This window comes from Oxyura jamaicensis, chromosome 5 (assembly GCF_011077185.1).
Source record: "Oxyura jamaicensis isolate SHBP4307 breed ruddy duck chromosome 5, BPBGC_Ojam_1.0, whole genome shotgun sequence".
NCBI lineage: Eukaryota > Metazoa > Chordata > Aves > Anseriformes > Anatidae > Oxyura > Oxyura jamaicensis.
In genome coordinates, this window is record NC_048897.1 from 8302492 (window position 1) to 8326665 (window position 24174).

Here is a 24174-nt window from a genome sequence, read left to right on the forward strand (position 1 = left end):
TCCTGTACCCCTACCAGTACTTCACACTGAAAGGCCTAGCACGGCCTGACGAGCACTTCTGACAGCAGACTGTCACTACCCTGTGCTTAATGTCAGCAGCGCTCTGGAAACACCACCTCAGTGCCTTCAGAAACAGCCCATCTTCTCTAAAATCCTTCCCACTTCAAATACAGATGTTGGCTCTTGGCTAGTGAAAACGTTGAAAAAAATAAATTACAATGTCTAGTCATGTTTGGACTTATTTCTAGGCATGATCTCAGCTCTTAAAAAATGATCATATTATTTAGTTTATGAGTAATAATGTCTGACTAAAAAAGGTATAAAACACCATATGATACCGCAATCAAGTGATTTATTTTAAGTGGTGATGTTTGTTATTCAGTGTGGAAGTTAGGAAACCTCCCCTTCTTGCTTTTGCAGTTATCTGTTCCCGGAGTCTGATTTTCCAATCCATTCTCAGTCTGCTAACAACTGCTTGCCTTTCCCCACTCTGAGGGAAGGGGAGGGAAGGGAACTGCAAAAACTCCAGGAACTGCTGTGGCCTACTGATACCTCAGGGAACACGTTAAAGAGACAATTCAAAGCTACTTTTTTCTATCCATTTCCACTAAAAAGTTCTAAATATATGATGGAGTAAAACCTACCTGCACCTGTAATCTTAAATCACACTCACATGTGTTTCTCTTGTATCTAAAATTCCTACAGTATTTTTTTTATTACTAAATTAAATTGCAAAGATTCAAGTAGCTAGGCACTGTACCAAGAATACTGAAATATTTTTGGTTTTTAACTTAAACAAATGGATGCCGGTAAGGCTAAATGTAGCTAGGCTATTGCTCTGCCAAAGAAACAGTATGTCTTGTGCGGTTGTGATTCCTGTAGACTCTCGGTGTTGAATATTTGGGATTTAATATTCAGAGGGAGGCAACCAAGTGAAGGTTTTTGTGACATTGGGCATGTCTGACCCTCTAAATCAAGAATTTAAAAACTTTGTCATAGGTTTCCCACATCCTGTCTCAAGGCCACTGTCTTCCTTTCTTCTTCATGGCTGAGCGAATCATTTCCCCTCCATCAAAATGATGCATCCTTTTGGCAGCTGGGACATTTGTAACACATGGAATTGTATTTGAGACATTTAAGGTTTCTTTTGAATGTGAGGTAGCATGTAAAGTAGAAGAGTAAAAAAATATGTCAATCAGCCCTACCTCCATGGATGAATGTAAATTTTCTAAATCTCTAAATCTGGGATTTTAAGCATCACTTTGTTCATATCTAATGGCAGGCACTTGAAGAGTTTTTTATGAAGTTACTAAAGCCATGTACACACCACCACATGACAGGACTCTCTAGGACTACTCTAGGTACCTCAGGTAGGTATCTAATATTATTTGAGATGAATCTAGACTACAATGTTAGACTGAATCTGTTCTGTAACAAACAGCAGGAATTTTACTGTGTAAGAATTGAATTTAACTTGCATAGCATTTGGAATATATCGGTGTATTTTCCAAGGAGTATTTTCACTATTTCGCTTCTCTATTTACATTAACACACTCAGAACAACAGCAGAAAAAATATTTGAATGTTTCAGGTTTTTCAGGATTTCTCAATGGATTTTTAATATAAAATGTATCAATGGAAGGAGGATCTTCCTGGCTTTGGGCGTTGTGAAAAGTGCCTTCTAAAACTTCAAGAAATATATCTTTTTTAAGTTAGTGAGGTCTGAAAGGAGAGGAGTGGGTGGTCTTAGCCCTTCAGAAGGTCTCTGATCCTCTGACCTATTAGACCATTAGTTCACCTAAACCAACCAATAGCTATTCAAGTCTATGAGTACAAAGAAAGGTGGTAATAAAAATAAATTATTAAACAAATGGACTAGAAATAAGGAGTTCAAAGTTTTTCTCCTGTGAAATCCAAGATGTGCAAAGACTATTCCATTCCATCTATTCAATCAACATGCCTATTTGATCTTGCCAAGAAAAAGTAAAATTAAACTAGCATGGGTACCAAATGGGTACCCCACTATAGGAATATGGTTTATTACTGACATTTAAAGTATGTGCTGTGTTTACACTCTTAACCCAGACCCTCATTCGTTTGTTGTTTAGCTGCTGTCTTCTGCTTTGGCCAAAGGATTTTGCATACTGAAGCCACAATTCCTGACTAAGTCATTTAACTGCAAATACCAGGACTGTTGGGAGAGTATGGAAGTCCCAGATGGATCCCCTGGCTGGTCTACAGGGGCTGCTCTTGTATGCATCTCCCAGCTTCAACTTCCCACAGAACAAATTGTGGCTCTCAGACTTTTGGCCAAGGGTCCATGAGGCAGAGTCTCATGTAACTTGCTGTTTCCTTGCCATTGAAAACATTGAGGAAAAGCAATACATTGCACTGGGTCTAACTTATCATCAGGTTTGGCCCCCTCTGATCTTTTTTTTTCTCTTTTTTCCCCCCAAAGCATTCTCCAAACATTTCATAACAGCAACCAGAGCCAGACAGCATGTGGAAAATGAGAATATCTTCCTAATACATAAACCATTAGACGGCACTTGCTCTCTATTTGAAAACCAGAAATATGATGATTTTTAGTCAAAAACCTTTATATGCCATCAGTTCAACCACAGAAAAGATGAAGTAAAAATATCTAGCTATAGTATTGGCCCTAGTGATGCTAGCAATGGATGGTATTTTACCTAACACTGCATTGGGAACACATCAAAATTGCCTGCATCTTTCTTTTTTAACCACAGCTGCACAGTAGCTTTAGTTAGAAGATGGATATATGAATTGCCAGCTTGTAGCCTCTTTGGATTCAACATGGATCCAAACACCATTGCATGTTTCTTGTAGTGTTACCATAGTACTGACCACATTTCCTAGGTTGTTTGGTCATTTCTTGGAGAGTCTCATTGCTATCATTTTTTTTAATTAGTATTTTTTTTTTAATCTATTTATTTATTTATTTTTGACAGCTGGTTACAGGCCTGGAAAAGAAAACTGAGCTAAACTGCATGCCAATAAAAATATTACAAAAAAATAAGCTAAGAGTTGTCTGCCCAGTGAATCTACTCCAGTGGTCCTTTACTAAATTAAATGTGCTGAACTGATGTCAGTGGAAGTATTAACTCAGCAATGAAAGCAGGACTGGACTTACTAGTCAATAAGTGCTTAAAAATTTTATAATTTATATAACCTGAATAAAATCAGTACTTTGAAGATTGAAAATCCAGGTTAGTGGAAGAAATGTTATTGCCTGGGTAAGAAATAGTGATACAAATGTGCACAAAGTTAGGTTTTGGGACAAGTTTTGAAAATGGGTTTGATAAATGGCCATATAGAAAGGTTCTACATGCAATGGCAGCACATTTTTGTAGTGTTTAAAATCAGACTTGAAGCAAGGGATTGCTAATTATTACTAATCACCAGTATCAACATTTCCCAAACAACACATTCTTAACCATTCACTTGTCCAGGGCTGATTATTTTTACCGAAGTCTGAAGATAACTATACGCATACCCAAATTTAGGTATATAAGTGAAGGAACAAAGTCAACTGGACTTTGAACTTGAAGAAAATAATATCCTGAGTCTTGGACAGTAGAAGTAGGTCCTAAGCACCTAACCTGAAGCAGGGGATTCCCAGCCCATCCTTCCTTTCCCTGGGTAGGTGCTCTGGCTAGAAAAGACATGAACACCTGTGTGCTAGATCACCCAGCTCTGCTCAGACCTCTTCCCATTTTGATTTCAGATAGTTGCTCGTGATGGCAGTGGAAAAATAAACAGGGGATTCCACAACAGAAGAAAGCTTTCAACAAGATCTGCTCACAGCTTGCTTCGCTTGTTGCTTAATTTTTTTCCACTTCCCCTTGTATAATTTTAAGGGCTGATAAAAACACTAGCTTTCTACCTGCAGAAAGTAGCTGTGATATCACAATAATAGCAGGTTTTTATTAACTGAGCTTATGTTTGAAATCAGGAGGAATTCACATCCCCTTTCTGTAAAGGGGAAACTCTCACACCAGTTTAGATCATCTACTTTTATAGGACTTTTATTGTGTCTTGTAATAAATCTACTAGAGACCTATGTGGAAATGATCCTTTTCGCATGATAGGAAAATCAGTTACCCTAACTTGATACATTCATATGTTAATGTCACAACATGATAATATTTCTTCCCTTTTGAAAGAAAGCAGATAAAATACTAGAAATAATGGCCTTACATCAAGGCAGAATCACAGAATCACCTAGGTTGGAAGAGACCACCAAGATCACCGAGTCCAACCTCTGACCTAACACTAACAAGTCCTCCACTACACCACATCACAAAGCTCTAAATCTAAACATCTTTTAAACACCTCCAGGGATGGTGGCTGGAACACTTCCCTGGGCAAAGGGAAACATCCCCACAGGTTCTGCTGAGACTTGAACTCAGATCACTGGATTCAAAGTCCAGAGTGCTGCCCATTGCACCACAGAACCAAATGTGTGTATTAGCAAAATCATATAAGGTTATAACATGTAAACTAACATGAGGCTTATGATGACTGTAGCAGAGCAACATATGTTGCATCGTCCTGCTCATGCTGGGTGGAAAGCAAAAAGACATTGTTTGAGCAGGTAAGAAATTATCTCTAATTCCCTGAAGCAACTTGTTCTAGACAGTACCCTCCAAGGATGTTCATATTTGTATCAAAACCCTTACCTCCAGAAGGCATGGAGAAGTGATCACTGAGGCAACACACCAGTTAAGATGCAGAAAAACTGATCTAGTTTAGAAGAAAAAAGAGGAAGTGGAAATAAGAAAATTTAAAAGCCAGCCTAATAATCTGAGGGAGATAAGAAAACATCTTCATTTCCAATTAAAGAAAGCATTTTCCATTTCCAATCTTAAGAAGTAAGAATCATAGGGCATGGTTAATTTTTCTCCTTGTCTATTTTAATTAAAGATAGGGCAAGTTGGGGATGGCCATGTTTGGTCAGGAGTTTGGAAATCACAACCACTCTGAACAGACATAAATTTGTTTTCTCTGTACCAGAGCTGGGACAAATTCTTCACCGACTTCATTTATATAAGCTATGATATTAGCGTGCTAACAGAGGATATTCCTCAGCATTGCCTTTAATTGTCACTAATTAACCACTGGCAAAAAATAAATAAATGTGTTGAAATGTATTTCTACATGTCTGCAAGGGTGCAGTGTGTTTTGGTAGGATTTCCATGCTGTTGGTTGGGAAACAGCAACTAGAGTACCCTGATCTTGAGAATCCACCTTGAGTTTAAAGCACCCTCTGTTTATTTCAGATTCCCCCAGAATAAACCAGATAAATCCAGAAGCAAGGCACAGGGCAGGGCAGATGCTATCAGACAGGCCAGCAAAGGCTAAGCCAGCACAGGAGCACACTCAGGGTAACCACAATACAGAGACACTCAGCTAGGTAGTGGCAAGCCACATCCAGCCACATTCCCAGGCTCTGGAAAGCAAAACAAACCTAGTCCAAATGCTGTGGAACAAACCTGGGCCCATGAAGTCCAGACTGAATGAAACAGAGCTTAGTGCAAACACGGTCCAAAGGCAATGGAAAGCAAACTCAGGCAAATAAACTCCAGGCTGTGTGAAACAGAGCACAGATAGACGCACTCCAAGCACAAGTAGAAAAGCAAACAGAGACAAATATAGTCTAAACTTAATGAAGCAGATAAATGAAACAGTAGCTGTCTCACTCTCCAAGCAAAATCGAAGCAACTTACTCCAAAATCACCAAGCTGGAGCAACTGTGACTCTCTTACAGGCAAGCTACAGAGTACTCCCTTCCCTTCTCCTATCTTTCATGTCATGCACTTATATTAGCATGGTAGACTTTCATTCTTCACTCTTCAGTAATCCACAGTACCTGTCGTGGATCGATGGCTCACATTTCTGCATTTCTTTAGCAAACTGAAAGACTCTGGGCGTTTCAAGGCAATCTTAAAACGCAGCAAGGAGACCTTACTTGTATATATCCTTTTTTTTTTTTTTTCTTTTTTTTTTTTCCTGCACATAATGTTGCTTAACAGGGAATGAAATAGAAACAAAGGAGACCCAATAGCAATCAATAAATATTAAAAGCAGTGAAAAGCAGAGACTAATGGAAGCTAAAAACATCAGTTTTCTATACGTGAGAGATACACTTACAAACATGAGAAAGCTTCTACTGGTCAATGTTTTTTGGAGATAACACTGGTAGTGATAGAGATGAGATAAACATCCAGTGAGTATTTCTATCCCATATTGGAATAAAAAAAGGACAAAGTACTTTTTTCACTTGAGGATAATGTCCACTAATTTAGTAGAGGATGGCAAACAGTGTCAATTACTACTAAACACTTTAAATCTGTCAGCCCAGATACTTGGCCTCCAGCAATCCTGTAGATCTGCCTGGCGTATCTTTAAAGTATCTTGAAATACCAGGAAGATTCCCATGAAATACAAGAGTGCTGTATTCAGAAAGGGCAGGCAGGATGACACAGGCAGCACCAGGTCAGTAAGGCTGACCTCAGCCTTGGATAAAATAATGAATCAGTTGATGTAGGAGTCAACTAAGAAGAAAATAATAGAAAGAAAAGGAATTCATGTCATTCAATGTATTTAACAAGAAATGAATCTTGTCAAACAAACCTGATTTCATTCGCAATAGAGCTTGCAAATAATTCTGTAGTTGAAATGTGCAACACTGGTTATAAACACTGTCACAAAATGGCAATAAGGCACCAGTTAAATGCATCGGGAATGGTTTGAGTAGTTCTTATGTGGGGAATCACAACTGACTTGATGGCATTTTAGGGTATTGTGCCATGGCCTGATCCCTTTCAGTGTTTCTGCCAATGTTCCAAAATCAGTTAACAAAAAACATTTGTTAAAACAAACAAACAAACAAAAAAAACACAACAGGATGAAAAACAACAACAACAACAACAACAAAACACCACGTACCTTGTACCTCTAACAAGGACTAGCAGAATAATAAGTAAAGATAAGAACAGAACATTCAGAGAGAAAAAAATGGAGCAGGGTTAAGTGTTGACCATCTTACCGATTAAAATGGTTCATCTGTATGAAAAAACTAATAGACAAGTGTAAAAACTGGTGATCTATAACATGGAGAGCACTGCTGCTGAAAAGGACTTAGAGCTTAAAGATGCAGGTAACTCCACAGGTAGGACTGAAATGTTGAGGCAGAAAGGATTATCCTTATTCTTGGAGATACAAGGAGAAGCATGAGGAGGAAAAGCAGAATGGTTGTACTCCTTAGTAGGTGATAGGAAACACTGCCAAGACAGCATCGTTAACCTGCTGAGGGAATAACCTAGCTGTCCAGGGGGAGCTCGAACTGCCAGTAGTTACACCTGGCATAGGTGTAATCAGGGGCCAATTCCGCAGTGTGCAGTGAGCTGCTCCTTGCTCTTCTTCAACTGCTGCCTCCCAAAGCAGGCTGTGAACAGCGGCACAAGAAACAGAGGAAGTGGCTGGGGACCTGGACCCCTACTCGTGTCCCTCTCTGAGCCAGTCCTGCTTATGAATCATTTGTGTAACATCTAGACAGGTCTTGCACGCTGCCTTGCTCAGTATCCCTTGCATGGTGGATACAAGTACATGGTGCCAGTAAAAACATCGATTGTTTTACATGAAACTCAAATTACCAGCTTCACCTACCAGCTTATTATGCTTTCAGAAGTCAATTCCAATACTCACTTTGGCAGTTTCCACTAGATTCAGAATAACTTAGTTGCTCTAAAATAGCCAAGAAAATGTGATCAACCCTAAGGGATCTAGTCTACCTTTCACCTACAAGAGCAAAAGAAATGCAAAGCCAATGTAACTAAAAACCCTCAGTGCTACCCAAAACAAGCAAACAAACAATCAAAAAGTACACCTTTTTGTGCTTTTCTATTCTTTTCTATGTTAGCTAGATCTCATTTTCTTTGTTCCAGGAGAAGACGCTCAAGTAAAACTTCAAAGCGAATTTATTTTCCACTTGTGCTTTACTTTACCAGACCAGTTTTATCACTTGCAGTCTACTTCGGAGTGCAGTTTCCTGCCACCTTTTTTGTTTTCTTTGCAAGCACCATGTGCTCTCTAGCAGAGCTGGGTTTTTATTTTGTGCTTAGCTGCATGGCAAACTGAACAGTTTTGCTGTTGTCTCTAGTAATTTAAAGTTGTAATTATATTGTAAGTAATATATTACTTGATAATGTATGATAAACCTGGCCACAGCTGATGGAAATTAGAACAGCTCCACTGCTGAGCTATGCCAATTATATGTATTGAAGAATGAACCCATGAATGCAAAATTAAAAGGCAGTGCTGCTTGTTTTAGCATTAATAATCAACTATCTTTGGTTTTCTCTTATATTAATAATTCTCTAATATACTATTTTCTTTCCTCTAATTGAGAAAATACAATAGAAAAATAAACCTTTCTTTCTAGAAATCTAGAAGGAAAGTGGTCATGGCACTGAGCCTGCCAGGGTTCAAGAATCATTTGGACAAGAAAAAAAGTGTGCAAAAGAAAAGAGGCCTACAATCTTCTTATGCTCAGTGACTGCTCATCCAATAACAGCCACCAATGCAGGAACCAGAACCCAGGATCCCTCCCTAGTTACTGACCAAGGACTCCCATTAGTCGTGTTCTCCTTGAGTTCACCTTCTCTCAGCCTCTCTGCTCCAGCGAGTCCTTTTGACAAAGTCGAATGGCTTCAACAGGAGGGATTAGAAGTGTTCCCTGCTCCAAGTATGGTTTAGCGGTTAGGGGATCCTCGGGGCAGTTGGGCCATATGGGCCTGAAACCCAGCCAAGAGAGCAGGGAATGGGCTATTCATATTCTGGGGTTGTGAATACTGCATAAAATGGTTTGGCAGTACTTTCTTGGCTATACTTTCAAAGAAAGGAATGATCTCCATGATAGTTTCCAAGAAAATGACATAAGTACCTTATTCCAGGAAAGGTTTCAGGGAAATACCTCGCTGCAGCGCACAGTTAGGCACTTAAACCCAGGAGTAGGAGCTGTAGAATTGAAATCGTTTCCTACTGAACAGCAAAGCAGTTTCTGTGCTCAGGGCACTCACTACCATGAGGCCCACCCTGAGGCAGTTCACTTTCCTTGTTCGTCTTATGAGGAACAGATATACGTAATTCTGGGTTCTGGATTACACATGCTAAGCCAGATCCATAAAAGTTGCAGCAAAAATAGCAAGCACCAAAATCTGAAAGATCTGAAAATCTGACTTATGCAAAAGGACCAAACAGCAGACTCTATTCAGCAGCACATTATCCACAAGAAGTACACAGTAATACCAGCACAAATGTAGCAGAATGCACAATTTGAGAAGAGCAAAGGATGCTGGATTGTTGGAGAGCTCAGAAATGCAACGCATGTACGTGTGTACACACAGGCAGAAGTGTCAAAGCAAGTCTATGCTCCATTCCCATGGGGCATATTATCACCATCTGGGAGATGATTGATATTTATTTGTCTAGCTTATGCATACACACCAGCACTGTGTTTTAGATGAAGGCTCTCAAGTTATATAGTAAAAGGAACAATAAGACAACCTGCTGACAACTCCAGCTCAGACTAAAAGAAACAGCCAGGAATCTCACAGCTTAGAAGTAACTCAAAACAGTTATTCACCCATACATTTTCACTTCAGTGATAAAATGGCATGTTTCTCTGTTTATATACTACTTAACTTCGCAGGGATGTGGAATGTGTGTTCACATTTCATTATTTAGACTTAAAGTACATCAGACAAATAGAAAGGCCCCATACATTATCTGGAAAAAGGAAGGGTCAGACTGAACCCCTCTTCTGACCTTGATATTTTTTGTTCCACTTAAACCAAATGAGTTTGGCCCACAAAATTTTGCAGCAGCTGTGAGGTTCTGCCGTTAGTTTATATAAGCTTTACTGAGTTTATGCTTGGAGAGCGCTGAGTGGTTAGGGGGATACTACACATTAAACTCTTGCCTCTTTTGGGAAAAAGTGTATTAAGCTGTCATTTTTGTGTGCATAAATAGGAAATGTTGAATCAACTTCTGACTTTCTAGACATCTCATTTGTTTTTCAGTCGCTTTTTTATTTTTATTTTGAGGTTTGATAATTTACTTGGTAACTTTGAACATTTGCAGGAAGAAAGCCACTGAAATGCCATTCTACCATTTGCTTGGGAGCACTGTTGATGGAAGGTACAGATGGCACGCATATGTAAAGAAACTGTGAGATGAGAAGATTTGCATGAACCTACTCCTCTTCTGCTTACTGAAAACATGTGAAATGCTAATCGTAAGAGCTAGGACCAGAATTATTATATAGAAAATTGTGTCTCCCACCTACTAACCTTTACTTCAAAAAGTGACATAGTAAGATACGATTATACTGTGTTTTCTAATGTCTTGGCAATGTTTATTTCTACATTCTAAAACTTATCTCAGTCCTGAATTCCAGATGCTAACCAAAAAGGGCCAGATATTGGAAAGTACTTTGACTGCACTAAGAAAACCTAGTCCATCACCTTCAGTAAATACTTGCCATTTTTCAACGACAAACCACGCACCATCAGCTAAAGCACTTGGGTAAGATAGTGGGATAGCTTGCCTACCATGCTGCGTACTCATTTAATGTACCACAAATGTCTGCTGAAATCCCACAATCAAAATCAGATACATAATTCTGTGCAGCTTTCTTGTGTGGTGCAAATGACTAAGCAGGACACAAGGCAATACAGAGCTGTGTTGGTGGGCAAAGTGCTCAATTTTATGCTGGTGTACCTCCAGCTTTTTCAACAGAGTTGCACTTGAATAAAGCCAGACTAATATAGTGGTGAGACAGACCTGACATATCTGTAGTACCCTGTGTCTATGATTACAGCTTAAAAGATCTTCTTCAAGTAAAAGAGCTGCTTCAATTACTTATGTCAGCATATGAAACCATCATTTTTTTTCTTATGGGTGGCAATTATTTCATTCTTGAAGATTACTCCATTATGCACCTATTCAAATGAATATATTACATTTAAATATTAGCAGTGACTCATGGACCACTAACAACTGCAGGATCCCAGACGATGAAAAGCTGGAAATACATATTTTTACAGATCCTTTTTGTGGTTGATATCTTTAATATTGCCAAATGATTTACCAGCATTTCTTAAGACTAAAGCAGTAAAGACTCCCATCTGTGAGAGGGCTGATCCAGCTTGTTCTCAACTTTTTTGAGTCAGTTTATTTTCATCTGGGAGTAGTTCTCAGTCTGGTTCTTCTTCTTCTTCTTCTTTTTCTTTTTTCTTTCTTTTTTCTTTTTTCAGAAGCTTAATCTGGTTTGGGGAGATACCATAAAAAGAGTAAGTCATGAACTGGAATGAAGACTAAGGGTTTTTTAAAGGCCTTTGGGGATTTTTTCATATAAGAACAGATCTTTCAAGAAAGGTTAGGATTTGCACAAAGCAAAGAATACAGACGCTTTCTTCTTTTTCCAGCTTATTTTTTTTTCCTGAAATTTTAACAGCCTGCAAGAACCAGGAAAATATGCAAGCTGTATGTGGAGGATGTAAACTGAATCAGAATCTAACCTTTATTGCCTAATCACTCACTTTCCCCTTTTGTTTGCACAAGAAATTTTGATTTTCTAGAAAGTACAAGAAGTGACAGTATCAAAATGCAAACATAAAGGTGTTTTTTTGGCACAGCTGATCCCAAGTAGGGCTTCATTGCAGCCTCAAGGAACAGGAAGCCTAATAAGATTCCAGGTCCTCCACCCCTGATGGCCTCTCCCAGGTACTGTGTTTTTTTGCTTGGACGTGCTTCCCACTGCTATCAGCATTTCTTCCTGAGACAAACAGCAGCAACAGATTGCCAGCCTGCAAAAATGGGAAATATTTTTACAGGAGTAGAATGAGGAGAGAAAGTAAGTAGATGAATATGAAGAGATGAGAGAGTTAGTTAGGGAAGGCCGACAGGAGACTGTGGAAGAATTTCACATGGTGATACAGGGTTATGGGGTCCTCAGCAGTAAGAGAATATGGGAGATGAGGCCAGACAACGGATTTTTGTGCCAAGTAAACAATCTACACACTGCAAGTTTATTAATTTCTTCACTAATAATTCGGAACAACATATGTGAGGGACATCTAAATAACCACATAAGCTTTTCTTGAAAAACCTTCACCACTTCATTCCTTTATTCTTTATTTCTCTAAAGTTTTCATTAGTCAAATCCTTTCTTTCACATTTGCCATTTCAAACTTATATTAAAATACATTCAAACCGATGGCCTGGCCTATTCAGCTAGTGAATACTTAAGAGCAGCAAGCTAGGCTTTCTCTCCCTGTGACCAAACATTTAAAAACAAAGCAGGTACATGGATCTCTCAGTCTGGGCTTCACTTCACATCATAGCAGCCAGCTGTTTCAACTGACAGAAAATCAAGCCATCATCTCCCAGACCACAAACATACTACATCTTATTCAGAGTGAAATAAGAGACATGTTTCCTTTTGACAGTTTGGGGAACAGGTGGGGAAAATTATAGTGTCATTCTGAGCAGTTTCTTTTCGGCTAATTATTACCTATTGTCTGTGCTCCAATGGCTTTTGTGACCACTATCAACAGACCTAACATTTTTCTTTCTTTTATTAACCACGAAGAGCAAGAAGTGTTATGTGCAAAATAGAATACATGAATCTCATTGCATGTGGGAGTGTGCTATTTTAGTTTTAATTCCATGTTTTAGCCACTTTCCATTTACACTGGTCCTGGAAAACTCCTATGCATTGGAGAATGGCATGGCATGGCCTTAATGCATGTGGGCAACAAACTGCACCCTGCTGATACAAGAATCTCCACGTGCTAATGGCATGAATGTCTTTATTGTGCCTGACTTTTGCTTCCTTTTTCTAAAAATAAAATAAAAATCTACGGCTAGAATAAAACACATGAAACCACTAATCTTCCTGGACATGGTTGATACAGGGTGAGAATCTAGCCTACCAGAATTATTCACTTGCTCAAGTACTTGTTCGTTATTAAAATGATACTCTCAATCTTACTGCTACTACTCTGGGTTTTGTTCATTCTATTCTTATCAAAAATTTCGTTAGAAATTTCCATGAGAAAAGACAAAGCATGAAAGTATGCAGATGTGCCCAAATGTAAAACACCACATCTGCACTCAAAACAACCCTAAGTTCAAGATTTAAATCCTTTTTCCTACATGTTCATTTTGCTCATCTTCCTGATACTCAGTCTGCGCTCTTTTTCCTGTCCAGTCCAAATCTCAAGCCTCATCCTTAATTGCATGTTCTACTTCTAACTCAAAGCTTGCAAGCTCTAACTCAAAGCTTGCAAGCTGATGAGCAAAGAAACTGCCCAGTGCCTCACAGAAGGTGTGCTTGGTAGGCTGCCAGGTCAGTTCTTTACACTGTAAAGACCTTGGGGTTGGGGCCATATCTCCGTTTATGTTTGTGAATAATCAAACACATGTACAGCACTCTGGGTCTGATCCTGTATATCATAACACCAGTGATGTGGGACCAGATGCTATATGAACAAATGGGAATCTGTGGCATTCATATAGTGCCTTTTTTTCCAAGGAACTCAAAGCACTTTACAATCTTTAAGCCTCACCACATGCCTGTGGGGTACAGCAGGGTAAGTAGGCCTGTAGCATTCTTTATAGAGCCAAGTACATTTATTCAAATGTAGCTGAATAATAATAATGCAACCATGACCTTCCATGACACTTACGTTCCTCAGGAACAATGAAACTGTCAGCCACAAGGGTGAGACTCATGAGTCTGGGTGACAAAACTTTTTCGGCAGCTGGCCCATGACTGTAGAACTCACTTCCGTAATAGATTAGGATGACCACGAACTTCGCCGCCTCCAATGCAAAATGCAAAACTTACTTCTTCAATTTAGTTTTCCCACCCTATCAACAAGTAAGCAAAACAACCTTGATGGAAAACAAGAACCTTTCTATAGGGTTTTGTTAGTCATGCTACAGATTCTAACAATTACTTGCTCCACTAGAGGATTTGTTCAGCATGCTTCAGAAAAACCTTTTCAAGGATTTCATTCTTAAATAGCTTCCAGAGATTTTTAATTCATTAAAATGGAGCTTGATTATATCCTTAAATTTACTTCAACAAAATTAATTTTGTAGGGGTGAAGTGCTGGTGAAGAAAGGGAATTGACCTTAATTTCTTTAAAATACGTTTTTCTACACTGTTATGAATCTGTGTATACTAAAAAGAAATATACGTATTTCCAATCCAATAATGGAAGTGGGGGAGACATTTAACAAAAACCACTCCCTTCAGAAGCATGAAAACAAATGAAAACCAACCTGCAGAAAATATTTGGAGGCTAAGACACCAGACAGACTACTTCTCTGGGAGTAGTATGAACTTTGGAAATCTGGGGGTCAAGGGTACGACTATCTATGAAGAAAATCTGTGCAGTAGCGATTAACATTGGCACGTCGAACAACACCCTCATCACATATTGGAATGGCATGTCACGACACAAGTGCTTCAGACTGGCCATTTCTCACAGATGGATGTTAAAATATTAATTTAATTTAATGTGCTGATCACTGTGTAATGTGTAACATGGCTTTGATTCCCAACTGGTTTACCATCTTCCAGTGACAATTTAGAGCATTAAAGTGAACAGAAACAATTACTGTTCCTCACACAAATCTCTTTGTCGTCCACTCTAGTTTTACTAAGATGCCATTTTCCCCCCTTGTTTCCCAGTCTCCTTACTCTTTAGCAAGCACTCCTCCATCCCCTTATGTTCCCCCTGTGCATATAGTAAGGCTGGAGTTGCCACAGTCTCCTTAATGTCTAATCCTTTAACACTGGGAGAGCATTGTATTGCAGCCCTAATGCAAGGATGAATTCTGGAATGTGGAGCCTGGAGAGAGGCTTATAGAATAAGAAAGAAAGAAAAAGGGAAGAGGAAAAAGGAATTGAGAAGAGAAAGAAGTCAAAACCACACATGGGACAGAAGGAAAAAAAGGGGATTAGGTGACAATATCCGACTGCACTGAAGGGTCAGGAGAATTAAGCTTCAGAGCAGCTTGCTCAATGTGTGCAGGGATAAAAAGACTCTGATATGAATGGAGGTGGTTCAAGTGCAGGCACATTGTGGAATGCAATAGGAGTCTGCTAGGGAACATTTAAGAGAGTTGTGCACCACTTTCATGTAGCAAATAATATATATTGTTTGCTGGGCAAAGATCTGAGCCTCCCTGTCACTTTTACAAGGTTGTTACAGAGGAACTAGAAATACAAGAATGGAATGAAATGGAATAGCATTACACTAAATGAAATAATAAATCAAATAAACAATCTGAGCATGTGCTTCTAAGATTTATTATTGCATATGATGTTTATATTGAATGTAAACTTAAAGCAATAGATCCCTATCCAAAGAAATCAGCCTGCTTGACATCAATGGAGTTAGACCTGTTTTCAACAAATACTTCAGAGCTTGATTTTTAATATTTAGTTGCACTGAATGTGCAACTGAGTGCATACTCGTTTCATCTGGCCAGATGAATTACATGCAATTATTGATCTTTCTAAGCCTTGTAGGTGCTGTGTCTTGAAGGACACTGAGTCATTATGATTTTCATATAGAGTCAGAGTACTTCTAGACAACTCAATTGTTTAACTGAAAGTTTACAGATAATTTGACTTCCCAGCTAGTTCATTTTTAATTTCCTAGCTATTTATTCACTTATTGCAGACAATAAATAAATAAATAAATTAGAGGCAGCCTAACAGTGACAGTGTGGTTACTTTAAAAGCAATAGCTCTCTACATTTTCTTGTTGCATGGACCCTGGAAGTTAAAATAGTTGGAATCTGAGGAAACGTCCTCTGTCCTTATGTCAACCGTTTTGCCCCAATATGGCTTCCTAATATAAGATGAAATAACGGTCTCATCTCAATCTGGCATGACTATCCTTCTATGAAGCAGAGAGAAAATTGGGAAACTTGAGAGATGGAAGAAACAAGTCATGAATAATAAAAGCAAGTGATTCTTAACTGTGCAAAGAGAATTCATTCAAGTCAACCATCTGGCACGGGGCACATCCTGCAGAGAGAGCAGCCATGGAAAAATGACAAAGTCAGTTCAGTTAATATTTCCCAAGAAGACACCACAGGAGACAAAGTTAGAGTGGAGTACCACATCCAAGTGACTGATACTGAAAACAATTTGATATTGGTATGAAACACACCAGTCCCTAGTTCCTGCTTCAGACTGATCCAAAAAACTCAGGTATTTTAGGAAAGAAAAAAAAAAAAAAAAGAGTTTTCCGCTCACTTTTAATACTATTGCCTTGCCTTTGCTGCACAGAGGTTGAGGGAATCTCGCACAAGTAAACCTGGAGGTTGTTATGTATGTTACTATATGCACTTTGTTTTGTTCTTAAAAGGGAAGGGAGGACATAACTCATACCAGAAACAAAACAAAACAAAACAAGCCCACCACATCAGTTCTACAGACAAAAAAGAAAAACAGAAAAACTTGCTTGGATTGGAGTGGGTAGTACATGTTTCCTTCCTCCTCCCCAGTGGTAACACCTATGACCTGACCCAAGACTTGACCTGGAAGCTGAGAAAAGAAGAAAAAAGACAGGGTTTTCAGGGTTCATGACAGCATCTTTAGAAAGATGTATGTCTGTGCGTAGGCATTATGGAAGCACAGTGTCATTTCTTCCCTGGAGACACAGATGTGAAAGTGTTGTCGATGTATATTTTCAACTATTACTTTCCTCTGACAGAGAAAAGAAAAAAATGTTTCCAGTGAAGTCAATGGCAATATTTTTATTGACTTCAGTGAAACTGCAGTTTTACTCCAAGGTTCTAAATATATTACAAGAGTTCACAGTCATATCGGCGATTCCTCCCCCGTCATCCATATCCTTAAAAATACATACATTTCCTTTATTTCCTGCATCCTCTTTGAGTTAGCTGTTTGTCCCGTTATAGTACAAGCCAGCTGACAGCTAGGCCCCAGAGCCTCGAAATTAAAACAAGAGAAGCACATTATGTAGCCCGCTGGCTGCAGGGTTTGTCTGACTAAGCCGGGAGTGATGTACGAGCTGAAGAAGCTGTGGCCCCGCACAGGCAGGCAGCACTGCTGGGCATGGTCCCTGTGCTGCTGTGTCGTGCGCTCTCTTGATCCCGCTCTGTGCATGTCCCCAGACACAAGCTATCCTGCCCGAATGGAGCCGAAACATTAAATCACGAGTAATATGAACATCCCCAAGAAAAACAAAGACATCATTTTTTATGTTATTGTTTTTTTTTTCTTCACAAGCCACTCCCCAAAAGATAGGTATCTCACAGCTAGCTTTTTGCATCATCCATGCTCCTGCCAACATCCCTTCTCCCTCCTCCCTTTCCTCCTCAAACATACACATTGTTAATAACAAAAAGTAGGGAGGAGAGGGGGGAAGAAAGAGAAAGGCCCTCTTTTTCTTAAAAACAAAATAAAACAAACCCACCAAAAATACAGGGCAGGACTACTCATCCTCATTCAGAACCACAGTATGGGTAGAAGAACCTGGGAGGGAAGAAGAGAAATCCCTTCTCTACCGTGACACCTTTGGGCTTCCTGCGTTAGAGTAACACAAAACTGTAGGCTTTACAACTCAGATGACACGTGAGCTGTTCCACCAAAGCTCTGGCGTGCTGCTTTCTCAGAAGGGCCAAGGTGGTCAGCAGCCCTGAGCCAACCTGAGGAGCCTGCATGGGGCGGTGAGCAGTGAGAGGAGGCAGTTCCCACAGATGCAGGACCTCTAAGTGGCACTGTCTGTCCTCGCTGGCCACCTGCTAACATGGGGCAGCTTTTTTCCATCCTTATTTCTGGGCTGTGTCTAGAACAAACAATCAAGCTCTAAATAACATTTGTCTGATTTGCCTTTGAACTTGACCCAAATGAAACCAGTAAGGGTTCAAACAAAGTTCAGGTAGAATTTTGCTCTCATTTTCAGTAAATCACAATGCCAGCCAGAGCCAAAGGTAGCAAAGTACACCGAGAAATGACTAATTTTATGTTACTCTTATCAGACAGAAGATACTCGTGGAATGTCAAAAAGAAGCTCATTATTAGCTACCTGAGCCCATTCTGCAGGTGTGACTGCCTGAGCAGCCCAAGTAAGATTCGACAACATCTAGGCTGTTGTGTTCATATCTAACCCATGGTAAATCATATACCGTCTATGCACAGCACTTTTAAAACCCCTTTCGCCATAAAACTTTTCCCTCGGTAGATAAGGCACAATATAAACAGCAATAACTTCAAACTATTTTCAGATGTTATAAAATGTAACATTAGTGCATGATTTTGCCCCGTATGCCTAGGAATCAAGCTCATCCTTCTGGGAGAAATAATAATAATAATAATAATAATAATAATAAATGGGAAAAGAGAGAAGAGCTAGTCAAGAAATTTGCCTTCTGTCAGGCAGAGGTAGGCAGTAATTATTTTTGGTGAAGACCTCTCAGTTGTTTTGCCTGTATGGCTCAGTAGATGCTATCCCTAGCATTTTTCCAAAGCAGTTCTCTTTAATTCAGACCTCTTAATCATTGCCACTAGGAGAAAAAGCAGCATGGTGCTCAGTCGGTTTGTGGCGCAACTACCAGCGAGTTGACTTCATTTATTTCTTTTTCAGTGGTGCATATCGCTTCCTGTGACAAAGCTCAATCTTTTTTTCCACATCACCCTTGAGGACATGAAAGCAACGTGCACTGTCAGTACCCCCGGATCAAATGAAGACTATCTTTTCAGAAGCAAAAGCGTCATCCTGACAGCTGAGTGTTAAGCCTTATTTTGAAAATGAGCACTCAGTCCAAAGGAAAAAAATCTATTTCCTAAAAACTCAGAGGATGAAATGTAGGGGAGAGCCCTAACTCCGTACTATTTTTCTGCCTGTTCCCATACATCCAACAGGTAACCCAGCCTTTGACAATGCTACCTGAGAGAATCACAGGCCTGTGCTCAGTCCTCGAACAGCCTTTACCCAAGTGAATGCCTGGAATCAGACCAACTATTGTTTCCTTCACATTCAGCACCACTGCTGAAGCATGAAGGAAACTCCCACCCTCGTCCTCCCCTTCTCACCCTCCTTCCCCTCCCCCTCGACCCACACACGGAGATGTGAGAAAGGAAGCAGATCAAATGCAAGCAGTGAGAAATTATGTTTCTTAATTTCGCTTTGCACTGCCATCTATCTCCCACTGCAGCACTGGCAAAGAGCAAGGCGAGGGCTTCCTGGCATGTAACTGGTGGTCATCTGCCACAGGCTGCTCTCAGCATATTTTTCCACCTTTGAACATCCAAGAATTAGGGAAATGGAAGATAAAAGTTTTAGTTCTTACGTAATCTCGGGGATACCCCCCGCTAAGGGCAGAATTGTGCCCTGCCTCCTTAAACACACAGCACATTTTCAAAAGGCATTGCTGGACTTAATCTCCCCAAACTCTGACCACAAATGAATCTCTAGTTCAAGTGTGCTTTGGCAGCCACAATCACAGGGTTGGGGCTTGGGGGGGAAGAGTAAAATTCACGATCAATTCATATGAAATTCCCAAAGCAAGAGCCTTGTAACTTAAGGATAAGTAATATCTAAACCAATACTGTTTATTGGAAAATTGTAGTCCAATCAGTAGTTTGTTAGAATAACAGACACTTAACTGGAGTGTATGGCTCAGATGACAATTTTGCTTCTATGGGAGCAATTTAACTAAAAGTGATTTCTAAGTAGAATCCTGATCAGTGTGCTCCAGAGCATTATGCAGACACCTGATGGCACACATCTCACTCATTTCTCAGACTGGGGCTTCTGTAAGCTTCATAATTCCCTCACCAGAAGGGCTTCACGGGAGAGTCAAAATGAACACAGAAAGCTGCGTTATATGGGCAGAAACTAGAAAAATCAGTGTCAAAAAGGACCAATCAACAAGCAATTGGGCTCCAAAAAGAAATCAGTAATACTAAGCTTGGTCCTCAGTTTGGAAAGCAAGTTGAGCATGAGTTGGCAGTGCACCCCTACCACAAAGGAGGCTAACTGTAACTAGGCAGGTCCAGGGAAGTGATTCTTCCCTGTCTGATGCTCGTGATACTGTAGCTGGAGTACAGAGCGAAGTCTGAGGCTCCCCAGTAAAAGACTGACATTGACATACTGGAGCAAGTCCAGCAAAGGGCCACCAAGGTGCTTACAGGGCTGAAGCATAAGGTACAGGGAGAGGCTGAAAGACCTAAGTTTCTGCAGTTACTAGTGGGAGGTTGTGGGGAAGACAGAGCCAGTCTCTCACAGAATCACAGAATCACCTAGGTTGGAAGAGACCTCTAAGATCACCGAGTCCAACCTCTGACCTAACACTACCAAGTCCTCCACTAAATCATATCCCTAAGCTCTACATCTAAACGTATTTTAAAGACCTCCAGGGATGGTGACTCAACCACTTCCCTGGGCAGCCTATTCCAATGCTTAACAACTGTTTCAGTAAAGTTCTTCCTAATATCCAATCTAAACCTCCCCTGGTGCAACTTTAGCCCATTTCCCCTCATCCTGTCACCGGGCATGTGGGAGAACAGACCAACCCCCACCTCGCTACAGCCTCCTTTAAAGTACCTATAGAGAGCGACAAGGTCGCCCCTGAACCTTTTCTTCTCCAGGCTGAACAACCCCAGCTCCCTCAGCTGCTCCTCCTCGGCGATGCCTTTGGTTCTGACAAGAGGCAGTGAGCACAAGCTGCAAGATGGAAAATTTAGACAAGATACAAAACTTAGACAAGATACAAGAAAACAACTTTTTACCAGACACTGGAGCAAGTGCCCTAGCCCAGAGAGGCTGGTGACTCTTCACCCTTGGAAAGATTCAAAACTTGACAAGCATCTGAGCAACTTGCTCTAAGTAGACCTGCTCTTGGCCGGAGGTGGGAGTACATGACGGGTGTCACAGTCCTGCTGACGTGCTTCTGTGGCATTCAGGTCCTGTTACTGAAGGCTTGCATTAGGCACTGGTAGATTGACCACACATCAAATTATATTCTAATTGCAAATGGTGATGAAAAGTTAATGAATTAATAATAAATCCATTGTTTACTATATGCAATAAATAATAATGAATGGAAGTGTTTTGTGGAATTTGCTAATCATCAGTTTGCTTAAACTCTTGCGCACAATCAAGCTACTGATGTGCTTAGAAGCCTTGTTACTCAAGTTCTGCATGTTTGTAAAATCTACCAAGATATCAGTTCATAAAGTTCACGGTGAAGGTTTTAGTCTCTCTTTTTTTTCTTTTTTTCTTTTCTTTATAATAGAACAAAGTTTGTCTGGGTTTGTTGATTTATATTTTTTTTTTTTCCACAGCATAACCCAAAATGAACCTCAGATCAAAGTCACCCAATTCTATACTGAATACTATGCCCTTCACTGCAGTGTCTGAGAGCCTTCCAGTAATCTATTATGCAATGTGATTAACATCTGTCACGTGTTGTTTGTTTCTCATCTTCTCCCCAGGGATAAACTCAGTCAAATGTTTCACTGGTGGGAGTTTTTGTTTGGTTTTGTTTTGAAATATATGAAAATGATCTGGCAAATGAATATTGCCAGATCATTTTCATTAAGCTCAAGATTGATCCTGAGTGCTCTTCCATGTTACTGCTTCACAGGGAGATAAGAAGATGAGACACATGCTATTTAATACTAAATTTGAGGAAGAAATGTCATGACCAGGTTTAACTGGCAGCTCACAAAGAAATTAAATCAATGACCCAACATGCCCAGAGGCATCGATACTGCAATGTGCTGAGGTTCTTTTGACTGGTACTGGGTATCCTCAGCTCTCACTGCTTTCAAGATGTGTGAGGGCATTATAGAGTAAATACGTAATTCATAGGATTTGGCTTAGAGAGAGAAATGGTAATAATAGGGTGAAATCAACAGATGGACTTGGTTGGAATATCTCACTGTGAACAGAAGATCTGCCCTCATTCCCAAAGGAAAGTAACCAGCAGAAAACTTCATCATGAGCAAAATCTGCTAAATGTGTTCACTTTCCCAAGGAGCACCATCCCAAAACAACAAACTCTTACTCCATCTGTGCTAAAGATCCATGACGTAGTGAAAAAAATGTGATGGCTTCTGCTCCCAGATGATTCAAGTATGAGTTAGATACACCCATTAAATCAGGAAAGAATCTTGGACAAATAGGTGAAAACACCAATTTAGGCATTTTCAGCACAATTCTAATGTATATTTTTTCACAATCTTGGCATATACCCCCGTCACCTCTCCACCATCTTCTCTTTGTAGCCCCAAGGGCCATTAATCCAGCTTTGAAGGCAGCGCTTTCTTTCACAACCCAAACAACTGCCTCAACATGTCTTTAAATAAGCAGTGCTTTTATGAAAGAAAGAAAAAAATAATATTCCACGCTAACTTAAACCATTCATTCACACTACATTAATTATTTAAATGGAATTTTTCGCATATAGATCCCCAAAATCAAGAACTATAAAAGAGTAGGAACTCTCCTCATTTCACAGAAGGGAGAATCAGAAGCTGATGTTAAATGATACTTTTTCAAGTTAGTGCAACAGGTCCTAACTGAAAGTAACTGAGGCTTGTATATCTGAATGTCTCAGGCACTGTTATTACACAGTCTGACCGAAAGAAAAACTATCCTGCACACTGCAGTGTGACACAGGAATACCAGAAACAGCCCAGCTAATTCATGTAAAATGTAGGAAAAAAACTAATCACAGCAATCCGAAGAGTTGCTCTGCTTGAGCATGGTAAATTTGACTCACTGAATTCATGGTGCACTTGCATGGACTTGTGTAAATGTGCAGAGCAACTGGGCTTTGAGACGTCAGCCTGGTACTGCAAAGCAGAAAAAATGAACCAGGGCAGAGATAGTGCTAGGTCCGAGATCTCCTGAGTTATGTCCAGCTTTTTGAGTCATACCACCTAATGCAAAACAGTGAAATATTTTTAATAGGCCTGGCTGAAGCTTTATATCTTTGGATGAAACCCAGTTTCTAATGTAGAAACTCGGATTTTAAATTCATATTTAACAAAAATGTGGACTGACTTTTCCTGCAGTTTTTACAAGAAATATAATTGCTGGAAAACTTTATTTTTGGAGAGAAAATGTGAATCGTTTTTGCCTGGAATTATCAGCTCAGATATTAAAGTTGTACTTCCTCCTCTTACCATATCATTTAATTCCTATACTGACTGTAAACAACAGAAAAAAAAATGAAGTAGTAAAACTGATCTTCTGATGTTCTTAGCATGAGAATCAAATTATTCAAACTACTGATAGTAGGACAAAAAAAAACAAACCTACCATCACAATGTACATGTTATAATACTGTCATCCATACAAACATAAATTTAGAAGTGTGTAAAATACCCTAAGAAGTTACCCCAATGAGCCTGTATTTGTTGAAATGAGATGGCAACCATTTGAAATAAACTCAGATTCTGTTCTTAGAACTGTATCAGAACTATTTTTTTTCCAGATAAGTAAGAAAACAAGGTGGTGATTTCATTCATTATTTGTGCTTCAAACTGCAAGCCTACCTCAAACGTGAGTAGGTCTGGTCCCAGTCAATTATTTCTTTCAGGCTACAATTCTCTGTATGGATGACAAATTGTGTTTATACCTTAAAAATATTTGATGCTCTGTCAAAGCAAATTAATTTTTACTCTCTCTTTAGATACTAAAGATGCCATCACTAAAAGATCTCATCCTAAATAAATATTCTACATAAAATGGTATGCATAATGGTATGACTGTCATATTGAGTTGGTCTTATCATTGGAAGCTCTGTACAGAGCTAACTTTTGAGTCTTTGGAGCCCCAAGCCAAAACAAGATCATAGTGCCCCATACAAAGTCAGAAACAGAAAAGCTTGCACCTGCAAGAGCCCCTTCTTCACTGTGTTGTTTGATGGGGCTGCTTGTTTCAGTGTTTCCTTCCCACAACACTGGCCCTGAGGTGGCGGCTCTCTCCTTGGAAGGCAAGCCAAGGAACAGCTCCACCACTCTCACCCTTTGCTGCTGACAGCTTCAGAGCTGCATTTTCTTTTCATGCTCCCAAGACTGAG

The 24174-nt window shown here is 39.7% G+C and overlaps 1 long non-coding RNA gene and 1 other non-coding gene across 4 annotated transcripts in view; both read right to left on the reverse strand.

The window, feature by feature from the left end:
• LOC118168296 overlaps positions 1-24174 on the reverse strand; it is a 287029-nt gene that overhangs the window by 159151 nt on the left and 103704 nt on the right. The gene's annotated exons all lie outside the window — the stretch shown is intronic.
• TRNAQ-UUG lies at positions 4409-4480 on the reverse strand. Its single transcript has one exon. It is a non-coding gene; the product is annotated as a tRNA-Gln (tRNA).